Source organism: Hyaena hyaena, unplaced genomic scaffold (genome assembly GCF_003009895.1).
Source record: "Hyaena hyaena isolate Hyena2069 unplaced genomic scaffold, ASM300989v1 scaffold_55, whole genome shotgun sequence".
In the NCBI taxonomy this organism is placed as follows: domain Eukaryota; kingdom Metazoa; phylum Chordata; class Mammalia; order Carnivora; family Hyaenidae; genus Hyaena; species Hyaena hyaena.
Window position 1 is genome coordinate 731,345 of NW_024080687.1, and position 24,728 is coordinate 756,072.

Sequence of the window (24,728 nt, forward strand, 5' to 3'; positions counted from 1 at the left end):
TTCCTGCCCAAATTGTTTCAAGGCGATCTTTCTTTCTGAGACCAACAAGCCCAGATAGCATCTTGCTTGGCTCCATGATCTAGTCGCCAAAGGAGATGCCATGTCCTTTTCGGTCAGAGCTTTTCCGCCACAGTACCCGTTACACGGGGCAGACCTGCTCCCCTCAGCACCAGGAGGCTCGCTCTGTTCACAAGGATCCTTGACAACCTCCACAGATTGCCAGCCCAGGCTTACGGTAATTCTGCACCGCAAGAATTGTTGAGTCACTTCAGCAGACAGAGTGATGATGAGCTCTCGGGGGGGGCTGCTAACTCGATCCGCAGGGAGAAATGAGAGGAGCGTTATTGCGTGCTGTGACATGCCTCATCCTAGAATCTTCCATGATCATTCACAAGAATAAAGGCCAATCTAATTAAAATGAACACAGAAGTGTGAAAAATAAAGGGCAAAGAAACTCCAAGTAAGTTGGTTATCTCGTCAGAGGAAAACCACCCCCCGGGGGACTGCAGCCTCAACAAATTCCTGGTTCGTTTCTGACAACGTTCTGGTTCGTTTAGAGGGTTTAGTTCCAATCAGCACGACAGTGGTCCTCTTGTCACTTCCACATCTGCCCCCCTAAACCTTCCTCACTCCCCTCAGACTTTGCCCCTAAGTCCCAACTGTTTCCTTCAAGAAGATCTCTTTCCCTGGATGTCACATGTAGGCAGCTGAAACTCAATATAATCAAAATTGCACTTACCTTTTCTGTAAAACCAGTTCTTCCTTCCCTACCCCATCAAGGAAATGATAGCACCATCCATCTATTTACTCAAGTCAGAATCCTGTGTTGGGGGTGGGGACGGGGGAGGGTTATCCTAGCTTTCTCTCTTCCTCTCACTCCGATAGCCAATCAGTTGCCAGACTTGTACACTGGACCTTTTCAGCGTCTCTGGTATATCTGCTGGTCTTTTTCCCAGCTCTCAACTTCCCAAGAGCAAATGCTCTTGCCCACAGTTTTTCGCTTTGCAGTGCATCTCTCCAAAGCAGCTGAAGCGAACTTCCTTCAATAACTCCCTATTGCTTTTAGGATTAGGTCTCTACTCCTTAGTGGGACCAATAAAGCCTGATAACATATCTCCAAGCCTACTCCTCTGTTCTCCCTGTCTGCCTCTCACCTAAATCTTTTATATTCCACTCACCACGCATACATATACTGTCTTTTCACCTTGTCCAGAAAGAGGCTTTGTTTTCTTTTCTGATTTCCCGTACTTATTATTGGTCCATTTACTTCTACCCTCAACCACTTCAATGCCACATTATCTGCATATCTCCTTTAAGACCCAGTACCAGGGTTATTCCACCTCTGAATACTAGGAGGCTTTTCCTGAATACTACCTATCTCCTACCTCTGGGTGTAACTGTTCTCCTCTGTGTCTCATGGTACTCTTACATTCTTCATCCATGGAATCTCTAGCCCTCGATCACCAACATTGTTCATTTTTGTTTCAGCTCTTTTTACCATGCCAGAATTGAATAAATGTTCCTCTGAATGAACGAACGAATGAATGAACTCTTAGCATTTCTAGTTGGATAAGGGTAACTTACAAATCTCAAGTACTGATAACTGAAGAGTTTTTCCCCTAGAAGATAAATCTGCTATGAGAAAGGAAATAAAAGCCGTTTGGCTTACCTGATATTTTTAATAATCAAGAATATGATTTTTCTCTTACTGAGCATTTATGGCGTGTTTCCTGAGGGTTAGGTAGCAGAAACATACCCTGCTCTTAGTCAAAATTAAAATAGCTCTGTCAGGGTAAGTGCTTTTAATGTTCTTTAATATTTTGGTTAGAGAACACTTCAGCAATTTGAATTGAAAAGTTTTGCAGATGGATTTGTATTTGACTTGTATGTACTAGCAACACAACGAACTTGAATGGGGGTGTGTGCTGTTTTACTTTTCGGAAGCACAGGTCCACTCATTGGTAGCTGCAAGGGTCGCATCCTCAGGTCTACCTTTGGAGAATATTTGCCTAAAGGGGACAGAGGAAAGATACATCATATCTACCACTATTTATTGAGCACTTAGTCTGTATTGGGTACATTCTACATACAATATTTACATATTTACCACATTCATTTAACATTTACAACAACTTCTGGGTGCAAGGGTTCATTTACAAAAGAGGAAACTGAGGATCTACACATGCCATCCAGTAGAAAGATTTCAGCCCAGCTGTGGATTTTTATCAGTGGGTTTTGGTGATGTCTTTGTACAGAGTAGGGTAAGGAGGCAAAGATGCTTGCCTGCAAATCCTTGCCAAAAACCGGCCTTTCAAAATTGCTAATTATCTTGGTTCTTGCTCTACCCAGAAACTTTCATCCTTTCTAACTATCTGCCATAAAAACTTGATTGCATCATTCTACTGTGATTCTTTTTTTTTTTTTTTTTTGAGAGAGAGAGAAAGAGGGTGCAGGTGAGGAAGGGCCAGAAACAGAGAGAAAGAAAGAAGGGGAGCTCATCCAAAGCAGGGCTCATGTTCACCCAATGTGGGACTCGAACTCATGAACTGTGAGATCATGACCTGAGCCGAAGTCAGATGCTTAACCCATTGAGCCACCCAGGTGCCCCCATTCTACTGTGATTCTCACATCACTAGTTTTCATGATCCCTGACTACTTACATGTCAATTTGTTTCTTTTGCTCAAATTTAACACCTCTGAAATTCAACTTGAGCCAGATGTTCTTTTCAAAATCAAATACTAACTCTCCGATCTTATAATCCATGTTAATAAGTAATTGGAGGAGGGTTAGAGAATCTCTATCTTTCCCATTCATATTGAAAATTCATAAGTTTGTTCTTGAAACTATGTCATACTGTGCCAGTATTGTTTATCCAAAGGATGGGTCTAGAATAAATTTCAAAGCATGAAGTGGGAAAGGGTCATGCCGTGTTTGGTTGGAAGACATGCAATTTTAGGAAAGTATGAGGCCTTAAGTTGGGAAAAAGCCCCAGATTAGTTAGAATACTGCTCTCCAATAGAAATATAATATTAGCTCCATAGTTAGATATGTAATTTAAAACTTTCTAGGAGACACATTCCACAAAAATAAAAAGAAACAGGTGAACTTAATTTTAAAAATATACTTGAGCCTAATTGATTTCAAATATTATTATTTCAACATATAATCAATATAACAAGTATGAGGTGTTTTATAATTATTTAGTACCAAGTCTTTGAAATCTGGTGTGTATTTTACATACTTGACAAGCCCACATTTCAGGAGCTCTATAGATAGATGCTACCCTATTGGATAGCACAGCTCTAGAATCCCAGGGTAGGAAGAAAACCCGAAGTTATCAAATCCTACAATTCTTTGTGGGCTGAAACCCATAGAGAGAATCCAGGCTAAGTGGCTGCTTGGCCCCTGAGTGAGTACATCTAGTAACACAACTTTGCTGACCTCTAGCAAGCTTTTGGACTTCGATCCCCCAAGTTGAGAGAGAACAAACCTAATATCCCTTTCACAGGAGAACTTTTCAACTACCTTAAGAAGATCAGTGTAATCCCTGAGTTTGTTCTTTTGGCTAAGCTTTCCTCATGTTTTCAGCTTCTCTCTGTGTGCAGTGGAGGATGTCCAGAGTCTGAGGGCATGGACATGATTCTCTCTTAAGTGTTTTCCACCTCAAATATTCTCTGTCCCCAAATATTTAGCTGCCAACTTAAAGACTCTGTTTAAAGTAGAAGTGAAAAGCTTCGAAGGAAGACATAGGCCAAGTAGATTGATGAGTCATGTGTTCGTGGGCACATATTAAGGGACCTAGAATCGATTAAAAGGGGAAATTGTGATGTTTCTGTGCAAGTCCATGCTTCCCCTTGCTATGGTTCGTAACTCCCTGTGTGATGTACCTTTCTCTTTTGGGCTATTAAAGTTCTTCACCTGGTCCACATATACAGAGCCCACCTCCCAAAATGTCTCAGAAAATAATGAATGAGTAGTCATTTATTAGTGTGATTTCAAGCTAGTGAGTTTCTCTCCCAAGGATAATTGCAGTTAAAACCTTACCTCTGGGGCGCCTGAGTGGCTTAGTCGGTTAAGTGTCCGACTTCAGCTCAGGTCATGATCTCACGGTTCGTGGGTTCGAGCCCCGCATCGGGCTCTGTGCTGACTGCCAGTTCAGAGCCTGGAGCCTGCTTCAGATTCTGTATCTCCCTCTCTCCCTGACCCTCCCCTGCTCACACTGTCTCTCTCTCTCACTCTCTCTCAGAAACAAATAAAACATTAAAAAAAATTAAAACCTTATCTCTAATTATAGGTATCAAAGACACAAAATACCTTTCTCATCCATTAAATCATTGTTTTAAGCAAAAAAAAATCATATTTAGGTTTTTGGTTTGTCTTATAGATTGAACAAGTAGCATTACTTAAGCAGAACATACCTTCTTCCTTCACTTTTTCTAGACCTTTCATCTATTTATTTAACAGCTGATAGATTATAAAAGGGTCACCATCTCCAGTTTATGGTAGTAGGTTCAGCAGTAAGGACTTAACCAAGAATTTTGAATGGATTTGCCCAAATTCTTCACTGCTGTTAGAAAAACAATTCACATTATTATGATATACACAAAGATGGAGGGACCCTTAGAGTTGGAAACAGAAATCGTATCCTAAAGGAAATAGTTGGCAAATTTTTGCCAAATAGGTAAAGGATACCCTTTGTTTTTTGCAGAACTGATGAACTTAGGATGATTTAACTTATAAATTCAGGAAAGATGTATGAAAGCATTTATTAAAGTTGATTATAAAATTCTTTCAACAATACAGTCTCCTAAAGAACTTTAGGAGATAACTTAATTTACAAAATACAATTTACCTTTTCAGAAACAATTTTTTTTGAGTAAACTTAGACCTACCATTAGTACCTATTTGTATATGTTCTAACATCCCAAAATTAACATTCAGAAGTCTCCAGCCAACCATGTCAACATCAAGAAGTCTTTGAAAAACAGTCTAAGAAAGCAGAAACCTAAATAAAGGGAGCTGGAGAACAGTTATGAAGGAGAAGGGGTATGATAAAAATAGGATAAAAGGATCCACTCATTTATTCTCCAGCCCTTTTCCAAAAGGGGGGAAAAAAAGAAAATGGTGGTAAATAACACTCTGGGATTGTGTTTTCAAAAGATGGCCACATCTCCCATTCCACATGCCTTTCTATAATGTGACCTTGTTATGCCCTCATCAATAGGTGGGGTCTAATTTTCCTCTGCTTGAATGCAGAGTGGTATTATGACTCATTTGAACCCCACAGAACTGGGTAGAATTCTGTTTGCATGACTTTTGTTTGTTTGCTTTCTTAAAAGCTTAGCGGACACTCTATTTACCGTGCATTGCTGCATGATGTGCCCTTTTAATTTTCTTTAAAATTAAGCTTTTAATTTTGATGTAGAATTGTAGAATCACTTACAGTTGTAGGAAACAGTAGGGATATCCAACATACTTTTACCCCTAATGGTAACTGTAAACATCTTGCAAAACTACAGGTCACCATCACCGTCTAATATAGATACTGGCATTGATACAGTCAAGATACAGAATGCTTCTCTCATCACAAGGATCACTAATGTTGCCCTTTTATTGTCACATCTATTTCCTTCTCACCCACACCCCTTTCTTAAGCCCTTGAAGCCACTCATCTGTTATCCATTTCTATCATTGTAACATTTTGAGGATATTACGTAAATACAGCTATATGGTATATAATCTTTTAGGATTGGCCTTTTTTTATTCAGCATAATTCTCTGGAAATTCCCTCAGAGGATGTTGCAGGTATCAGGAGTTTGTTTCTTTTCACTACTGTGAAGTATTTCATGGTAGGGTGCAACACAGTTTGTTAACCATTCCGCTGCTGAAGGATATCTGAGTTTCCAGTTTTTGGCCATTATTTTTTTTTTAAGTTTACTTATTTATTTTGAGAGAGAGAGAGATAGAGAGAGAGAGCTCAAATAGGGGAGGGGCATAGAGAAAGGGAGACAAAGAATCCCAAGTAGGTTCCTTGCTATCAGCCCCAATGTGGGGCTGGATCCCATGAACTGTGAGATCATGACCTGAGCCAAACTTAAGAGCCGGATGCTTAACCAACTGAGCCACCCAAATGAGTGAATATAAATATGAATTTATAGGAATATAAATACATTCATATTATTTATGAATAAAGCTGCTATGAACATTCACATACAGCTTTTTGTGTGACCATAGGTTTACACAAATGCCTGGGAATGCAATTGCTAATATATAGAAATACAATTGATTTTACATGGGAAGTCTGCAGCTTTGCTAAATGTACATATTAGTTCAAACCGTTGTGTGTGTGTGTGCACATGCGCACGGGCATGTGTTCATTTTAGTTTCCCTGGGATTTTCTATGTAAGCAATCATATTACTTACAAATAGGGACAGTTTTATTTCTTAATTTCTGGTCTGTATACCTTTTATTCCCTTGATTGCCCTTTTGCATTGGCTAGAATTTCAAGCATCATGCTGAGCGAGAGTGATGAGAGTGGATCTACTTTTCTGTTTCCAATCTTAGAAAAGCATTCAGTTTTTCCCTATTAAGGCTATTGTTAGCTGTAGACATTTTGTAGATGTTCTTTATCAAATTGAGGAAATCCCTCTTACAGTTTTCTAAGAGGCTTTTTTAATATCACAAATAGATGCTGAACTTTAATATGTTTTTTGCATCAATTGATACGATCATTTGATATTTCCTCTTTCACTTGTTAATATGGTAGGTTACACTGATTGATTTTTCAATATTGAAATAATCTCACATTCCTGGAATAGGCTTCACTTGGTCATTATATATAATTCTTTTTCTATTTTGCTGAATTCTATTTATTAATATTTTGTTAAGAATTTTGTCTATATTCATGAGGCATACTGGTCTATAGTTGTTTGTTTTTTTTTTTAAATTCTGTGTTTGTCTATCTGTGTATTTGTCTGGGTTTCATCCATGTAATACTATCTCTATTAAACAAATTGGAAGTGTTCACTCTTCTTCCATTTCCTGGAAGTGATTTTGTAGAATTTATATTAATTCTTCTTTAAATGTTTTGTAGAATTCTGCAGTGAAATAATCTAGATCTGGAGATTTTTCATGGGGGAGGGCAGTTTCTAAATTATAATTTCAATTTCCTTACTTATGGGGTTATTCAAATTGCCTATTTCATACTGGGTGAGTTGTGGTGGTTTTTAAAAAATAGTCCATTTCACCTAAGTTGTCAATTTTATGGGTATAATGTTGTTTGTAGTGTTGCATTGTTATTATTATTATTATTTATTACTTTGTTATTCTTTTAATATCTCCAATGATATCCCTTCTTTCATTCCTAGTATTGGTAATTTGAGGATTCTGTTATTTTTTAAACCAGTCTTGCTATAGATTGTTAGTTTTATTGATCTTATCAAAGAACCAGGTCTTTGTGTCATTGACATTATTATTTTTCTGTTTTTAGTCCCATTGATTTATGCTTTTATCTTTATTATTTCCCTTACAATTGTTTTATTTTGCTCTTCTTTTCCTAGATTTTTGAGGTGGGAGCCTAGAATATTGATCTGTGATTTTCCCACTTTCCTATTTTTTAAGGTTTATTTATTTTTCAGAAAGAGAGAGAGTGTGTGAGCAGAGAAATGGCAGAGAGAGAGGGAGACACAGAATCTGAAGTGGGCTCCAGGCCCTAAGCTGTCAGCACAGAGCCCAATGTGGGGCTAGAACTCACAAACTGCAAGATTGTGACCTGAGCTGAAGTTAGATGCTTAACCAACTGAGCCACCCAGGCACCTCATCCCACTTTTCTGAAGTATTGATGTAGTGTTATAAAATTCCCTCTCTGCATTGCTTACACTTTGTCCTGCAAGCTTTAGTATGTTATTTCTTCAAATCTTCACTCAGTTTAATGTATTTTTTTTATTCCCTGATAACTCCCTCTTTCAACCAGGTATTATTTCAAAACCTATTAGATTGCTAGAAGTTTGGAGATTTTCTTGTAATTTTTCTGTTATTGGTTTTTAGTTTGATGATGTTGTGATTGGAGAACATTTTCTGTATGATTTCAGTCCTGAATTTTTGAAGGTTTGCCCTATTGTTCAGGATATGTTATCTTTGCATATGTTCTATGGGCACCTGAAAGATGTATATTCTATGGTTGTGGAGTGGAGTGCTCTAGAGGTTTTGATTAGATTCTGTTGTTGATAGTGTTGAGTTCTTCTATATCCTTGTTGCTCTTCTGTCTAGTTGTTCTATTAGTTGCTAGGTGAAGCATGTTGAAATCTCTAACTATAATTGTGGATTTGTCCATTTCTCCTTTCAGTTCTTGCTTCACATAGTTTGAAGCTCTGTTCTTTGGTCCATATACATGTAAGATTGTTAAGTCTTCGGGTGGATTGACCTTTTATCACCTCATAATGCCTTTCTCTGTCTCTGATAATTGCTTTACTCTGAACTTTATTTGATCTTATGCTAATATAGACACTCCTGCTGCTGCTGCTCTTCCTCCTCCTCCTCCTTCTTTTCACCTGATTCTATAATGTCCGTTTACTTTTAACCTGCCCATCTGATTATATTTTGAAAAGAGTTTCTTGTGATAGCATATAATTGGGTCATGATTCTTACTACATCCTGTCAATCTTTGTCCTTTATTTGCTGTTTTGAGACCATTTGTTTCAGACCATTTAAGGTAACGCATTGATATGTTAGGGTTCAAGCCTGTCATTTTATTTTTGGTTTTTGTTTATTATCTCTGCCTAATCATTATTCTGTTTTGTTTTTCCTGCCTTCCTGTGGGTTACTTGAATATTTTTATAATTCTTTTTTTTAGTTATTTATGGCGCTTTTGAGTGTGTCTCTTTGTAGAGCTTTTTTAGTGATTGTATGAGGTGTATATATACATAATACACTCTACTGGTGTTAGTTGTAGTTAAGTGTGGAAATTCTACCTCCTTGTATATCTCTTTACCCTCTTCCATTTATAATTGTCTTAAATATTTCCTCCATATACCTTTAGAACCACACCAAATAACAGTATAATTTTGTTTCAACTTTAAAATATAGTTTGGAAAACTCAAAAGAAGAAAAGTCTACTGTATTTATGCATATTTTCGCTTGCCAGTTTCCTTCTTCTTTTTTAAAAGTTTATTTATTTATTTTGAGGGAGAAAGAAAGCATGAATGGGGGAAGGGGAGAGACAGAGAGAAGAGAGAGTAAATCCCAAACAGGTTCAGCACTGTCAAAGTGGAACGTGATGTGGGGCTTAAACTCATGGACAACAAGATCATGACCTGAGGTGAAGTTGGATGCTCAACTGACTGAGCCACCCAGGCACCCCTGAAAATTCCTTCTTTTATTGTTTTCTTTCTATTTAGAGAATTTCTTTTTTTTAAACATTTTGCTTTATTATCTTTTTTCAGAGAATTTCTTTTAGCCATTCTTTTAGGGTAGGATTGCTATTGATAAATTTTCTTAGTTTTCTCTCATCTGAGAATACCTTGATTTGCTCTTCATTCTTGGTGGATAATTTTTTGGGTAAGGAATTCTTTTCTTTCAATTCTTGAAGAATGTCTCCTTCTGGTCTCATAGTTTCTGATGAAAAATTAACTGTCATTTAGTTGTTTCTCATTACAGGTAAAAATATCATTTTTCTCTAACTGCTTTGAAGATTTTTTCCATGTGTTTGTTTTCAGATACTTGAATTTAATGTTTCTTGGTGTGGATTTGTCTGGATTTCTCTTATTTAAGATTTGGTTAACTTCTTTAGTTTTTCAAATTTGGAAATATTTCTGTCATTTTAAGTACTTTTTCAGCCCTGCCAGCTTTCTTCTCTCTTTTGAGGACTCTAATGACTACAATGAATATTAAATCTTTTGTTATAGTCCCACAGGTCACTAAGAGTTTGTTCATTTTTTTCCAGTCTATTTTCTCTCTGTTGTTCAAGTTGGGTAATTTCTATTGTTATACTTTCAAATTCATCAGTTCTTTCTCTGGTGACTTTTATTTTACTGGTGAAGTTATACATTGAGTGTTGTCCCCCAGTCTTATTGAGAAATCATGTATATACATCACTGTATACATTTAAGGCATATAGCATGATTGTTTGATTTACATATATTGTGAAATAATTACCTCAGAAATTCAGCTAACATCTATTGTCTCATGTACTGCTATATGAGAAATAAAGAGAAAAAGAGAAAAAGGAGAAAAATTTTTCTTGTGATGAGAATTAGGATGTATTCTCTTAACAACTTTCCTGCATATCATACAGCAGTGTTAGCTCTAGTTCTCATGAAGAACATTACATCCCTAGTACTTACTTATCTTATACATTGGGTTTTTATTTTGGTTATTTTACTTCTCCATTCTAAGATTTCCATTTGCTTCTTCTTTATATCTTCTATTTCTTTGCTAAGACTTTTCACTTTTACCTTTGTTTCAAGCATGTTTATAATTGCTCATTGAAACATTGTTATTATAGCTGCTTTAAAATATTTGTCAGATAATACTAACACCTCTGTCATCTCAGTGTTGGTATCTGTTGGTTGCTTCTTTTTATTCACTTCATGATCTTTCCAGTTCCTGATATGACAAATGATTTGCTACTGATACCTGGACACTTTGAGCATTATATTTTGAGATAATACAATGGTTTGGCAAATGGAGACCTGGCTGAGTTTCAGCCTCTACTGTGCCAGGCACTCTTGGGGGAAGATACAACCTATGTAGTTGTATGCAGTGCCTTGATAATGGCCTCCGAAGACTGCTGCCTTCCCATTGTGTGTGAGGTACAGCATTGGCCTTGGGCTCATGGCCACTCTCACCAGGGACCTTCTTCTGTAATGTTTAGGGCAGACCTGGAGGCAGATGGACCTTGCCTGGTTACAGATTGGATCATAACTCTTGGCTCACAAGTCCCCCTCTTCCCCAGCCAGAAGAAGTCCTCAGTCCCTTCTTCTGTCTGTTTGTCATTTCTCCCTGAGATTAGTCACCAGGCCAGTATGAAAGAATGTAGGGAAGCTGGCTGTCTTTCCCAGAATCCTCCCCAATTATAAGAGGTCTAAAGGGCAGGGGCTCTTCAGTCCTTGCTGGTTCTTTCTTTTGAGACAGCAGCCAGAAGGAGGGGTAGCCGTTGAGGCAGGAAGGAAGAATAATGTTGTTGTTTAACACTGTTCACATGAAAGCCTGCAGGCCTTTGGCTGAAGATAGCACAGAAAGGACAGACAGAGCCAAACTTCAGTCATTCCTCAGCAGTGTTTACATCAGCAAGCCCCGGGCACTGCCCTGCTGGCAGCCTGGGTTCTAGTAGCTGTTGGCTCATGACCCTGACTGGAGAGAGATTCCAGATTTTGGAGGGAGTGGAGGGAAGCAAGAACAACATGTCCTGTTCACTTGGAGGGTATGGAGGCCTCTAGAGAGGCCAGATGTACCAGTCACCTGGCTTCGGGGTGATGCAGTCTCCCACACCCAAGAGCATGAGTGCCAGGAGAATTTCAGATCTGGACGTAAAAGAGGTTTTACAATTGAGGCCTGGTTCACCTTTCCTACTACAGCTAGGGAGAATGGGATCCTTTCCATTTACAGGTAAACCAGCCAAACCTGGCCTTACTTTGGAGTACACAGCTAGAAAATAGATTGAGGAGGAAGGGACGTAAGGTAGAACTGTAGTCTTTGGTCCCCTCTTGTCCCCTCTTGGGAACACTCTGACAATCCGGCCAGCCTGGACCAGCACGGGCAACCCTGTGCTTGCCTGTTTATCCCTTACCCACCCCAACCAACCTCCTCTTCAAGAGTTGCCAGAATCTAATAAACCTATTATCCGGGGCTTACGTGTATGGTGTTGGTTATTTAAAGGAAATCATTTCCATGAAGAGCCAGAATCGTCAGGGAGAAAGTAGCCATGGAGAAGAGAACTTGATTCAGTCCTTTAATTCACTGCAGGGCTTGATGAGGTGGAGAAGAAGGAAATGGACATTCACTGGAGGAGGCCACTTTAAACATTTATTTTATTTTTTTGGAGCCACTTTTTGGAAAAGCATTTATACTACGCCACTTGTTAGCAAAGCTTTCTACATACATTGTCCTACTTAATCTGCTCAGCAACCTCTGAGGTAGGCATGAGGTGTTATAGGTTTAAGATGAGTTCAGGGGATGATGCTTATTTAGCATCATCGGCCCATAAGTGGCATTGGATTTAAACCTGGCAGTTGTCCCCATGAGCCTCTGTTCTTAACCCCTGCACTACCCACTTCTCATGGTGGAATAGGAGAGGCACCAGGGAGTTCTGGGAAGAAATGCAGAGTGGATTTGCTTGACAAAACGGTGCAATTTATATACATTTTCTGTGGTCAGACATGGGTTAGGGGCTCAGTACTTCTTTGGGCATCTGCTGATCTAACACTTAGGTATTATATTAATGTTAGAGAAAATGCAGCTGTAACAACATAAATGAGATCCCCCGAATTCGGTTTCATGTGGTATAAGGTCAGCTCGTTGTGAGGTTAATGAAATGATCTGGATAAGTCTGGTCATCATCAGCTCTATAACACCCAAATTCCCTAGTTTACAGGTGAGGTGATTACACTATTATTGTTTATTGGTCCATGTCCTTTATTAATTTGTATGTCCCTTGAGGGTAAGATTACTAGTAAATAGCTCAGTTAAGTCCCTCTGTAATTAAAGAAACTCTGTTACTTCAATCTTTTCAAGAGGTCCTCAAGTTGAGTTAGTGAAATCAAATTATTTTGTGGTGATCCTTTCACAATAGACACATATGTCAAGTCAACACTTTGTACACTTTAAATGTGCACAATGGTATATGTCAATTACAGCTCAATAAAGTTGGGGAAAAGAAAAAAGGGGAAAAATGTCAGCCGTATGATTTTTGAGTAAAGTTACAAAACAGGTAGGCTCAAGGCTCCCATTGCCTCCTCAAACAGTCAAACTTGTTTTAAGAATCTAAAGCAGTAATTTAAATTTATGTTCTGGGACCCAAATAAAGTCTCTGAAGTGGCATTTCTTTAAACCAATAGGTCCAGAAAATGTTATGCATTGCACATATGGAGGAATTTCATCCTTTGAAATATCCCAAGACTGGTAAAGTTTGCTTTAAACCATATACTTAAAGTCTCATGATTTCTAAATTTGGACGGAGAGGCATTAAGGCATGATTTAAAGATAAATAAGGAAAAGCTCAGAAACCCAAGGTAGACAGACTTCATTTCCACAGTCAGCTTTTCCACCGATTCTGTGACCTTGAGTGAAGGGGCTTTCAAAGCTTTGGTTTTGTCATTATAAAATGGAAGAAAAAAATAGAATCCATCATAGGTGGTTGGTGTGAAATATAATTGAGAAAGTGCACTCCAAGTATTTCCTGGCATTTGTGTGTTCCATAAATGTGAAATTAGTAGGTGAAATAAATGAGTAGAATTGCCTTGGTTATTTCCATTCAAGGGTTATTTGTGTCTCCTAGGAAGGAGTGGGTGGCTCAGGGGGATGGGCAGTTGAAGGAAGCATTGTGGTCTGTTTGTTGCGGGACAACCACAGGGCAAAGCTGCTTCAACAGGCTCCATGAGTCAGTGGCAGAATTGCATAGGTATTGTTATGCCTCAATGAAATTCACTGCTCCCTCTCTCCACACCATAGAGAAAGGTAGATCCTTACATTTCTCCTTGTTTCTTAGTTCAGGAACCTGTTCTATATCATCCACTTCTTTTCCAAAGACATTCTGAAATAGTCTACTCTCAGAAAAATCTTCTTTTCTTTCTCTTGGAATTTGTTTCTTATATCGAGTAGGCAAGCCAATTCTTTAAAGTGCCTTAATGTAGGGAAGGTCTGAAATTCATAATTCTCAGTGTATTCCCCATTCTCATGTGTTTGCTCTGAAAAGGCGTTGCTCTTGGAGACCTCTTGAAATGTTGGGTCATGTGAAACACAGCATCGATGCTTGTTGAGTGAGTCTGAAGGGTCTAGATATTGTTTTAGCTAGTTGTTGGGGACAGTTGGATTTAATATTTGGCTCTTCATGTATTATGTGTCCAACTACCTGATATCTACCAAGTGATAGGAGCTATCTGTGGGATCAGGGTGGCTAAGGTGATCTAGATGAAGTGTCAGAAATTTTCCATACCATTGACAAAGATGGCAGCTTTTGATTTACTGATGGTTTCTGTGCCACACCCAATATCTCATTGATTTTTTAAAATCTATTTCTGGCTGGTTAATAGATGAGTCTCAACAAAATAGTACAGTATTATAATTTTGAAGAACATGATAGAAATCACGAGGAGGCGGATACGAGTAGCATGAAAAATCCAGAGGGTTGGGTTGGACAGTCTCTGGCTGATTAGTTTGTAACGAGGGTGAGGGTGTTTTTGAATGAGATTAACATTTGGATTGGCACACTAAATAAAGCAAATTACTCTCTATAATGTGAGTAGCCCTCATCCAATCAGGTGAAGGCCTGAGTAGAACAAAAATACCGACTTCCCTGGAATAGAGAGAACATTGTCACCTGATTGATAGAGCTGGGACATTAGTCTTTCCCAGCCTTCAGACTTGGATTCTTTTTGGAACTTGGACCTTGAACTTGCCAGCTTTCTAACTGGAACTCACACCATTGGCTCTCTTGGTTCTTAAGGCTTCGGTTTTGGAATGGAACCACACATCAGCTCTCTTGGGTCTTCAGCCTGCCGATGGGAAATCTTGGACTTCTCAGCCTCTCCAATCATCTGAGCCAATCCCTTATAATAAATCTCTTACCAAGCAGATATATACATATATCCTATTGGCCCTATTTCTGCAGAGAACCCTAACTAATAATAAATGAGTAAAGAAAACATACTTTTGCTTAGCCATGTTATTATGTTCAGGCATTTGATGAGCCATTTAAATTTGCTTTCCCACTTTAAGTAACTGCACCCCAGATCCTCTATGTGTATTTAGGTGGATTTTTATTTAAGTTTTTGTTAAAAGGTTTTGTATATGAAAAATTATAAATTAGGTCTCCAGCTTGCAAAGTGTACATGTGAGAATGTGTTTGATCAAGTTTATGAATAAAGGCTTACAGAATATGTGAAAGACACATTAAATTTGAGAATACTTTACATAAAAGTATGCTTTTGAGGTCTAAGAATTAGAGTTAAGTCAAGTTGAAAGAAGTCTTTTGGGAGAGATTGTCAATAATCAGTGTCGATGCTTACCCGGGGACTGAACACATATTTCAAAAGAAAGGTTTTGGATTCACTCTTCAACATTTGCAGTACCCTCCCCCACCATGTCAAGGTGAGAAAAAGGTGGAAAGGAGAGGGGAAAAAAGGAGGGCAACAAACATAGATTGATAATTGAGCATGCTCTGAGCCTGTTGAAATTTCATCTGCTTGCAGGAAAATAGAAGCTGTCTGCAAATACACATCATACCCCAAGGCCATCAAGAAGGAACAGCAATAACCAGAAATTGCCAGAGCAGCAAAAGTGAGTGTATATTTTTTGTCTCCCTGTCTTCTCTCCTTTCCCTTGCCACCCTTTCTTTATGAAAGAAATCTATCTCTTTTTAAAGATGTGTCTTTGTAGAGAGCAGACTGAGGGTTGATGGAGGGCGGTGGGTGGGGGATGGGCTAGACAGGTGATGGCCACTAAGGAGGGCACTAGTTGGGATGAGCCCTGGGTGTCGTATGTAAGTGATGAATCACTGAATGCTACTCTTGAAACCAGTGTTTGTCTGTATGTATGTTAACTAACTGGAATTTAAATACAAATTTGAAAAGACAAACAAACAAAATTATACCTTTTACCCATTTATTCCAGAAGCTCCTCTTTGCAATTTCATGATAAACTTGCAATGGAACATCATCCTGAGTGGACATATTTCTCAACATCAGGTTAATTTTATTTTACATTTTATTTTATTTATTTTTTAATTTTTTAAAAACATTTATTTATTTTTGAGAGAGACAGAGACAGAGTGCGAGCCAGGGAAGGGCAGAGAGAGGGGGAGACACAGAACTCAAAGCAGGCTCCAGACTCTGAGCTGTCAGCACAGAGCCTGATGTAGGGCTTGAACCCATGAACCCATGAGATCATGACCTGAGCTAAAGTCGGACACTTAACTGACTGAGCCACCCATGTGCCCCTTATATTTTAATGACACATGTGAGCATTCACACATGCCTCACAGGCTTTGGATGTAACTGAAAATTCTCTTTTATGTTCTTTAGTACATTTAGAAAGATTTCTTCATATTGATCTTGTATATTTGTTAGAATCATTCCTTAATATTTTATTTTATTTGAACAAGTAGAAAAACAAACCATATACTTAATTATGGGAATTCAACATTTGAAAGACATTGATTATCCCCAAGTTTATCTATACATTTAAGAAAATCTCAATAAATGTGTAAATAAATTTGGCGGGGGTGGTTTTTGTTTGAGGGAGGAACTCACACTCTGATTTTAACTCTACATGGAAAATTATTCTAAAGTTTATATAAAACATTATTATTATCATTTCTTAATGGGGTGCTTGGGTGGCTCCATTGGTTAAGCATCGGACTTTGACTCAGGTCATAATCTCGCAGTCTGTGGGTTCAGGCCCTGCATGGGGCTCAGTGCTGACAGCTCAGAACCTGGAGCCTGCTTCAGATCTATGCCTCCCTCTTTCTCTGCCCCTCCCCCACTCACACTCTGTCTCTCTCTCTTTCTGTTTCTCAAAAATAAATAAAAATTAAAAAATAATAAAACTATTTCTTAAATGTTTATTTATGTATTTGTTTTTGTGAGAGAGCACAAGCATGTGAGTGGGAAAGGGGCAGAGAGAAAGGGAGACAGAGAATCCCAAGTAGGCTCCATGCTGTCAATGCAGAGCCCCACAAAGGACTTGAACTCACAAACTGTGAGATCATGACCTGAGCTAAAATCAAGAGTCGGATGCTTAACTGACTGGCCCAACCAGGTGCCCCTCTATAAGAAATTATTAAAGATTAGAAAGAAAAACATTTGACAAGGAAGAATGATAAGGGAGAACTATTATATTGGATATGAAAATGTATCACAAAGCTACAGCAAATAGTGTTGAGCTTATTCTTGTGTAAACACAGATGAGTGAAAAAAACAACACAGTCCATAAGACCCAAAGATGCATGGGAATTTAATATTTAATGAAGGTGGCATCTCAAAACAATGAAAGAAAGATGGATTGTTCAGTCACTGGTGTTGGAAAAAGGCTAGATAACTGAAATGCCAGTTATTAGCATGACTTAGCTGCTATTGGCCTGCTTAAACTTCGTGTTGCAAGAAAACAATGACGAGTTCTCACACAGGTGTTAAGAGGGAAAAAATAAGAACAAAAGTTCCAGACAGAAGATGCAACATGTTCCTACCTCTCTAATTTCTACCTCTAACAGGTAAACTATGAAACTGAGATGGACCTTCAGTGATTAGGACTAATTCTAGCTAAGACTCATGACAAGGAACAAGTCAGGGTATGGACACCAAATCTGTTGCTTAAACAGCTGGAATGATTAAGGTGCTTCTGAGTAAATCCCCTCCTTTGGAAAAAGTTGCTCAGGAAAGGAGACCAAAGGTGTGCCTCTCCCTCTGAAGCCCGATTCCCTCAAGGTATCTGTCTGGAAAAGAACTGGGTGCATAGCTACTGGCATTAAAAGTTCTGCATCCACCTAATCCTCCTATACGTGCAAACATATGGTATTTGTCCTTCTCTGCCTGACTTATTTCGCTCAGCATAACACCCTCAAGGTCCATCCACGTTGCTACACATGGCCAGATTTCATTCTTTCTCATTGCCATGTAGTATTCCATCATATAGATAAACCACATCTTCTTGATCCATTCGTCCGTTGATGGACACTTAGGCTCTTTCCATGTTTTGGCTATTGTTGAGAGTGCTGCNCAAATATCATATGTTTGCACGTATAGGAGGATTAGGAGGAACTTAATGGAGGACCATGGGGGAGAAGAAGGGGGGAAATAGTGGGGGAAAGGGAGAGAGGCAAACCATGAGAGACTCTTGAATGCTGAGAACAAACTGACTGATGGGTGTGGTGGGGGAGGGGGAGATGGGCATGGAGGAAGGCACTTGTGGGGATGAACACTGGGTGTTATATGGAAACCAACTTGACAATAAACTATTTGTAAAACAAAACAAAACAAAAAAAACAAAAAAAGTTTTGAATCCAGTTCCATTGTGTGTGTGTGGGGGGGGGGAAGGACAGGGGGAGGGTTTTCTCCAGAAATCCCAGCAATTCTTGGATACCAGCTGGGTGTCCTACAATTTAACTCAATTCTGACCCCGTGGATCTGGAGGTAGCGTCGGGTTTCATAGGATAAGAGCGAGTCCCAGAGGACTGTCCCCCACACCCCACATTTCAGATGCAGTTGCAACTCCAGGGCGTTACCTATACCTCTAACCCACCGACTGTAAATCAGAGGTTCCCACGACCTCCTCCTTGGGTTTGCTCAATTTGCTGGAGTGGCTCATAAAACTCAGAGAAACGTTTTACTTACAAGATTACCAATGTGTTACAAGAGGATCTTCCTCAGGAGCTACCAGATAAATCAGACGCACAGAGCGAGGCTGGGGAGAGGGCTGGAGCTTCTGTGCCATCTCCACAGGTGCCACTTTCCCCAAATTGCCACGTGTTTACCAACCTGGAGGCTCTCTGAAATCTGTCCTTTTGGACTGGTATGGAGGTTTCATTACACAGCCATGCTCGATGGAATCACTGGCCATTGGCGATTGATTCAACCTCCAGCACCCATCTCTTGCCCCAGGAGGGAGATCGGGGCAGTGGGGTTAAAAGTTCTAATTCCAAGGATTAATTAGGAGTCCTGAGCCAGTCACAGGAAAAAGGCCAAATACATGTTTCTTCTGATTAATCGTATCACAGGCACCTAGCGTTAGGTGGAATAAAATAGATAAAAAGCCAAGTATATTTTAAAGAGACTTGCACCGTCAGGAGAACCACTTTTACACTAAAAGGGATTCTAACTTCTTTGCCTAAAGCCACAAGCTCGGTTAGCATGTTATCTGCCCTCCGAGTTTGTACAAACGTTTCACTGCATTACATATATGGCCTCTGTTCATTTCCAATAAATTTCCTTGCTTCCTATCGGCATACCGGGAGCAAATGCCTCATACTTTCAGATCTCTCTTATGAAAGCTTTTGCCCCACTTTTAGGACCAATTTCTGTTTTAGCTTAAGCTAGTTTACATTGTAGTAACAATTTCGGGATTTCAATTGCTTAAAATAAAACAAAAAGGTTTATGATTTGAGCATATAACACATTTTAAACAAATATAATCCACCACATCTATTAAAGGACTTTTATACCGCTTATAATTTTCACATACTAGAACTAATTCTGCACTGGATATATTTGTATGGGTACCATTTTGCACACGAGTGAGCATATTTGTAGGTTATTTTCTAGAAATACAGGCATGCTTTGGTGATACTGCCAGTCTGGTTCCTTACCACCGCAGTAAAGCAGAGAGCACTAAAGCAAGTCAAACAAAAATTTTGGTGTCCCAATGCATATGAAAATTGTGTTCATACTCTACGGGAGTCTACTGAGTGTCCAGTAACATTACGTCTAAAAAACAATGTACATGCCTTCATTAAAAACTAGTTTATTGCTAAAAACTGCTAACCATCATCTGAACTTTCAGCAAGCTGTAATCACCGATCACAAATTACCATAACCAATGCATTAATAATGAAAAAGTTTGAAATGTTGTGAGAATTGCCAAAATATGACACAGAGACATGAAACGGGCAAACGCTGTTGGAAAAATGGCACTGATCGATTGGCTTGACTCAGGGTTGCCACCAGCCTTCAATTTGTAAAAAGCACATTATCTGTGGAGCGCAGCAAAATGAGGGGCAATAAAAGGAGGCGTGCTTGTAGAATTGCTAGGCCAAAGGACAGGCACATTTTAAAATTTGATACAGACCTACTAGTTTATACACCCACTAGCTGAGCAGGAGACAGCCTGTTTCTTCCTACCTACAAAACTGTTGTCAATTGTTTTGAATTTTTTCCCACCTGGGAGCTGAAAAATAGCTTTTCATCTTTTTAATATATTTCAGAACTATTTGTATTCTTTTTTGGTTTATTCCTGTTTGCCCATTTGTCTCCTTGGATGTGTCTTTTTCTTTTAATGTTTATTTATTTTGAGAGAGAGAGAAAGCAAGAGAGGAGAAGGGACAGAAAGAGGGTAGAGAGAGAATCCCAAGCAGGCTCCATGCTACCAGCACAGAGCCTCACATGGGACTCAAACTCACGAACCGTGCTAACATGACCTGAGCCAAAATCAAGTCAGCTGCTTAACCTACTGAGCCACCCAGGTGCCCCTGGTGTCTCTTTCTTATTGATTTATAAGAACTACTTACATATTCAAGATACAGTCACTTATGATATGAATCAAAAATATTTTTCTAGATACTCATTTACATTTGGAGGCTGTTCATTGTATTTTTTGCCATGAAGAACTTTTTAATGTAGTCAAATATCAATTGTGTGTGTGTGTGTGTGTGTGTGTGTGTGTGTGTGTGATGTCTGAGTTATGATCTTTCTTTCTTTATCACAAATGAACATATTATTTAAAGGATAGAAAAAATAACTTTTTTGTTTCCTTCTAGCATTTGTAGTTTCACATTTTGTTTTAAAATTTGTCATATGGATGACATTAATTTTGATGTAAGGGGTGAGGGAGGGATACACCGAATCTCTACCTGATAATAGGAGTGAGTGCCTTTGTAGGTGATGATTTGTTGGCTGTAGAACAGGGCATAGCAGGAGACTGATTTTTCAATGAACACATTTTTGTAATTTTTACTTTTGTACCCCATTCAATGACATCCACCAAAACATCAACGAAATAAGTAAATTCTTTATTGTCATGAAAGAAGGAACAGGAAGGTTAAGCAGTCCCTGCCCAGCTCGGTTTAACATCTCCCTAAAGCAATCTGGAAACAATGCTGTCAGATCTTCCCATTTTTCAAAAGAAGCTGCAGTCTGGATTTTCATGTGAAATCCCCTGTTGTTTAAAATGTTAGCAACTAATTCAGAGTTTTAAAAACATTGCACAGGCCAAACAAAACACATCTGCAAGCCAGATGGGACCCGCAGGGTGCCAGTTTGGGAACTGTGGTTTAGACCTTTATTCTTCTCGCACTTGGAGATTCATTTAAGTGACTTTTCTATGGGCTACTATAACAGTGCGACCAGTCCTTATCACCTTATCACCTTTAATGGATTGTTGCTGGTCTAGTCTTGCTCTTAAGCTACAAAAAGGCAGTATATATAAATTTTGAGGTCCCCATGGCCTAGCAGAGTCTTGTACCTAGTCACTATTTAATAAGTTAGTTGAATGAGTGAATGAATGAATGAATGAATGAATGAATTCCACCACAAGCAGATCCTTGTCAAGCATCTGAACAAAGTAACTCAGGGTCTCAGGGGTTACCTTATCCAGATCACTCCTTCCTTCTCCTCCCTTCTGGCCAAGTGCCCCAGTTCATCCTCAGGACAACTAAACCTCTGTACCTTACAGTGATTTCATGAACAGGTGGCCTCTTCTACGGTGCAAATAGTGGCCACTAGATGTCTCCCTTTGCTCGAAGGACATCCTGAAGCCCTGGGGTCAACCAGAGGTTTGCTAAACAGAAACCAAACTTGTGCGAAAAATAGACTGTCTCCATCCCAGGCCGCATCTTCAGATGTTTGTCCTAAGGAGGAAGTTGAGTACAGCCGCAATGTCAAAGACAAAATGCCCAGGGACAGAATCGAATTTATTTTGTTCGGGGAGAGCTTCTCACCCACAAGAATTCTCCCTTGGGGAACTCAGTGACAGTCTGTTGGGTTTTAGCCTCGAACCCAGCAGACTCCTGACTGTTCTTCGGGCCACTTGTTTGTGTGACTTTTGTCTGCTGCTATAGGCCGGTGGAGAAATAGCGTTACTGTTAAGGGTCTGGTGATCTGGAACCTACATGGTAAAAGCAGGATTCTTGTAAACTGCCTCAGACTGAGCATTTCCCCAGAGGCTGCCCTGATGCACAGATGAATTTGTCTACATCACGTTGAATGCAGGTGGATGAGCTCTGTTGTACCATCCCTGTCACCCCAGAAAGGTCCCCTGAGCTTAGAGAGGTGGCTGCTTGATGTTGTATAATTCTCATTTTAAAGACAAGTGGAGGGGGAAAAACCAAAGTTCATTACTTTCATAGTGTTATCTCTGACATTCAAATACTGTAAGCTCTGAATGGATGAAAGACCAATGGTGGAATTCTGCCTGGCCTTTCTAAATTTGTCCAGGGCTTTGAATTGAGGGACACTTGAAGTTTATTTGGCGAATGAAATGGAAACTTGGATTCTATGGCTTTGGTGGCTCTTGATTTCACTATGAAAGTTTCCAATGTAAGAATGCTGTGTCTCGGGTGCCTGGGTGGCTCAGTTGGTTAAGCCTCCAACTTCAGTTCAGCTCGTGATCTCGTAGTTTGTGAGTTTGAGCCCCGTGTGGGGCTCTGTGCTGACAGCTCAGAGCCTGGAGCCTGCTTCCGATTCTGTGTCTTCCTCTCCCTTCCAGGGCTTCCCTCCCTCTTTAAATTATACTTGAAATATTTCTTATTGTATTTAATCATTTCACAGATTGGAATAAAGTCATCTGAAATGGCTCAGGGCCTATCACACTCTTGAATCACCATATGATCCAAGGTGACCAACTGCATTTACAGCCCCTGGATTAGAGCTTCTCTAAGACCGAGGGCAAAGCCCAGCACCTCTGATGGATAAACACTGCCCTCCAGGTTCCCCTCCAGCTCCTCTGCTGACTTCATTCAGGTAGTGCCCCACACCCAGTGATAAGGTGTGGATAAGGTTTAGAAAACTAGTTTCAATAATGTGATTCGGTTTGCCGTTGATTCCTGTGACTCTACTCTTTCATCAGGAAACCAAGCCATCAGGCTGCTCAGGAAGCCAGTGCAACCAAAAAATGACTTGACAGGTTTCAAAGCGCTTCCTCAGCCCCTGGTCTTCCTCCTGGTTCTCTCGGACGTCTATAGGATGCTGGGCCTGGTCCAGTCAAGGAAGCTCTGTGGCCAAGATTACCAGAGAGGAGATGTAAAGTATACCAGAGGGACCAAAACACATTTGTTTAGCTGTCTTTGTGTGCTCAGGTGAACACCTTGTGCCTGCCTCACACGTGAGTGTGTGTGAGATTTTGTACCAGAAAGAACGTTGCAGTTATACCAGAGGAGCAACCTCCTCAACGCTGCCTTCACAGAAAGTCAGCTCTTCTTGGGCTCCGAACAATGATATGTCACAATGCTGCTATGGTGCTCAAAAACCCGTGTTACTTTCTTTCGCTTTCTGTCTGCTGAAGGGACTGAGGAGCCCTGTAACCTAACCAGGAAGTATTGAGGAATTCAGCATCGCATGTGTTAGTAGATCATTAGGAGGAAACTAGAAGGGGTGAGTAAGTGGCTTACTAGTGAGTCATCCATCAATAATTCAAAAGCACACCCTATTTGCAAAGCAACCTAAATATTGGGCATACAATGATCTCCTTCCATTAAGTGGGGAATTAACAAACAATTAAATATAGTCATTTGTTTGGATTCAGATTTTCTCCAAAACCAATGTACTCAAGAAATTATTGATGTCTGTTGGTTGCCTAATTTTCTACTACCTACTAACGTGGTTTTGGTCTAATAAGAAACTATAGGGATCCCTTTGTTTCCAAGGGCCATATGCCAGCCCCTAGGAAGTTGCCGGGCTTTACAACACATTGAGCTGGAGGTCAGTAACAGAGCTTCTATCTGAGCTTCAAGCCCTCCCCTCGTAAAGCTCCACGGTGACTGGTCATTTTGTCTGTCTTACCTCTTCACCTTACCCCCTCCCAATTCCACAGCCACTTTCCTCCCTAAGTAATTAATAGATGATTGGTACCATTTTATAAACACATTCCCACTAAGATATCAGTGATTTTTGTGCTCCTACGTGCACTTGCATTTTAACACAGACAATAGGAAAAGGACAGCACTAAACCGAAAAGATAGCATCAATTCCTAGAACATTAGACATGAGATCAACTGAGTGAAGTCCTTCTGGAAGCCCTCGACCTTCTGTACTGAATGGAAATTTGGTCTCCATTTGCAATTGCAAAACCCTGCAGAATGGGCACAGCAGAGAGTGGTGTTAGCTTGATTAGATTGTGAGATCAGCTCTATTCAGCCCAGGCTGGTGGTTGACAAAGGAGGGATGGTTGATGCCTTTTAACAGTTAGGGATTGTCAGGTCAGCTTTGTTCTCTTGACAGCTTCTTCACTGGACCAGACTTGGGTTTGATCATGAAGAATTATGCTGTAGACCAAGTGGCTCAACTGGTGGTGAAAACAAGAGGGATACATTGTGTTTAGGCCTTCTTGGAACCAAAGGTCTTCAACATGAAATGATGGGCTCCAGTTTATTAGAAGAATTGTTCACTCTAAAAGAAATATTTCTACTAGAACCCCGTGCTCTGAAGACCATTTCCTCCTTCTGAAGAAGATGAATGCTTCCTCTTCTATAATAAGAACAATGTACCTGCTTACCTTCCCCTTTTCCTTGAATGCTAGGAAGCTCTTCTCCTATAGTTAAGTTTCAAATTTATAAAATAGTGTAGTTACCTCATAGGTTTTTAGTTGCAT

General features: G+C 39.6%; 1 long non-coding RNA gene across 2 annotated transcripts; it reads left to right on the forward strand.

Moving 5' to 3' along the window:
• The first annotated feature begins 319 nt into the window (after nt 1-319).
• On the forward strand, nt 320-24,711 carry LOC120231249. 2 transcript variants are annotated; one of them, XR_005528289.1, is made up of 4 exons: nt 320-460; nt 15,407-15,494; nt 22,691-22,882; nt 24,359-24,711. It is a non-coding gene; the product is annotated as an uncharacterized LOC120231249 (long non-coding RNA). The 2 variants fall into 2 exon arrangements; XR_005528290.1 differs by lacking the exon at nt 24,359-24,711 and adding an exon at nt 22,989-23,093.
• The last annotated feature ends 17 nt before the right edge of the window (nt 24,712-24,728 follow it).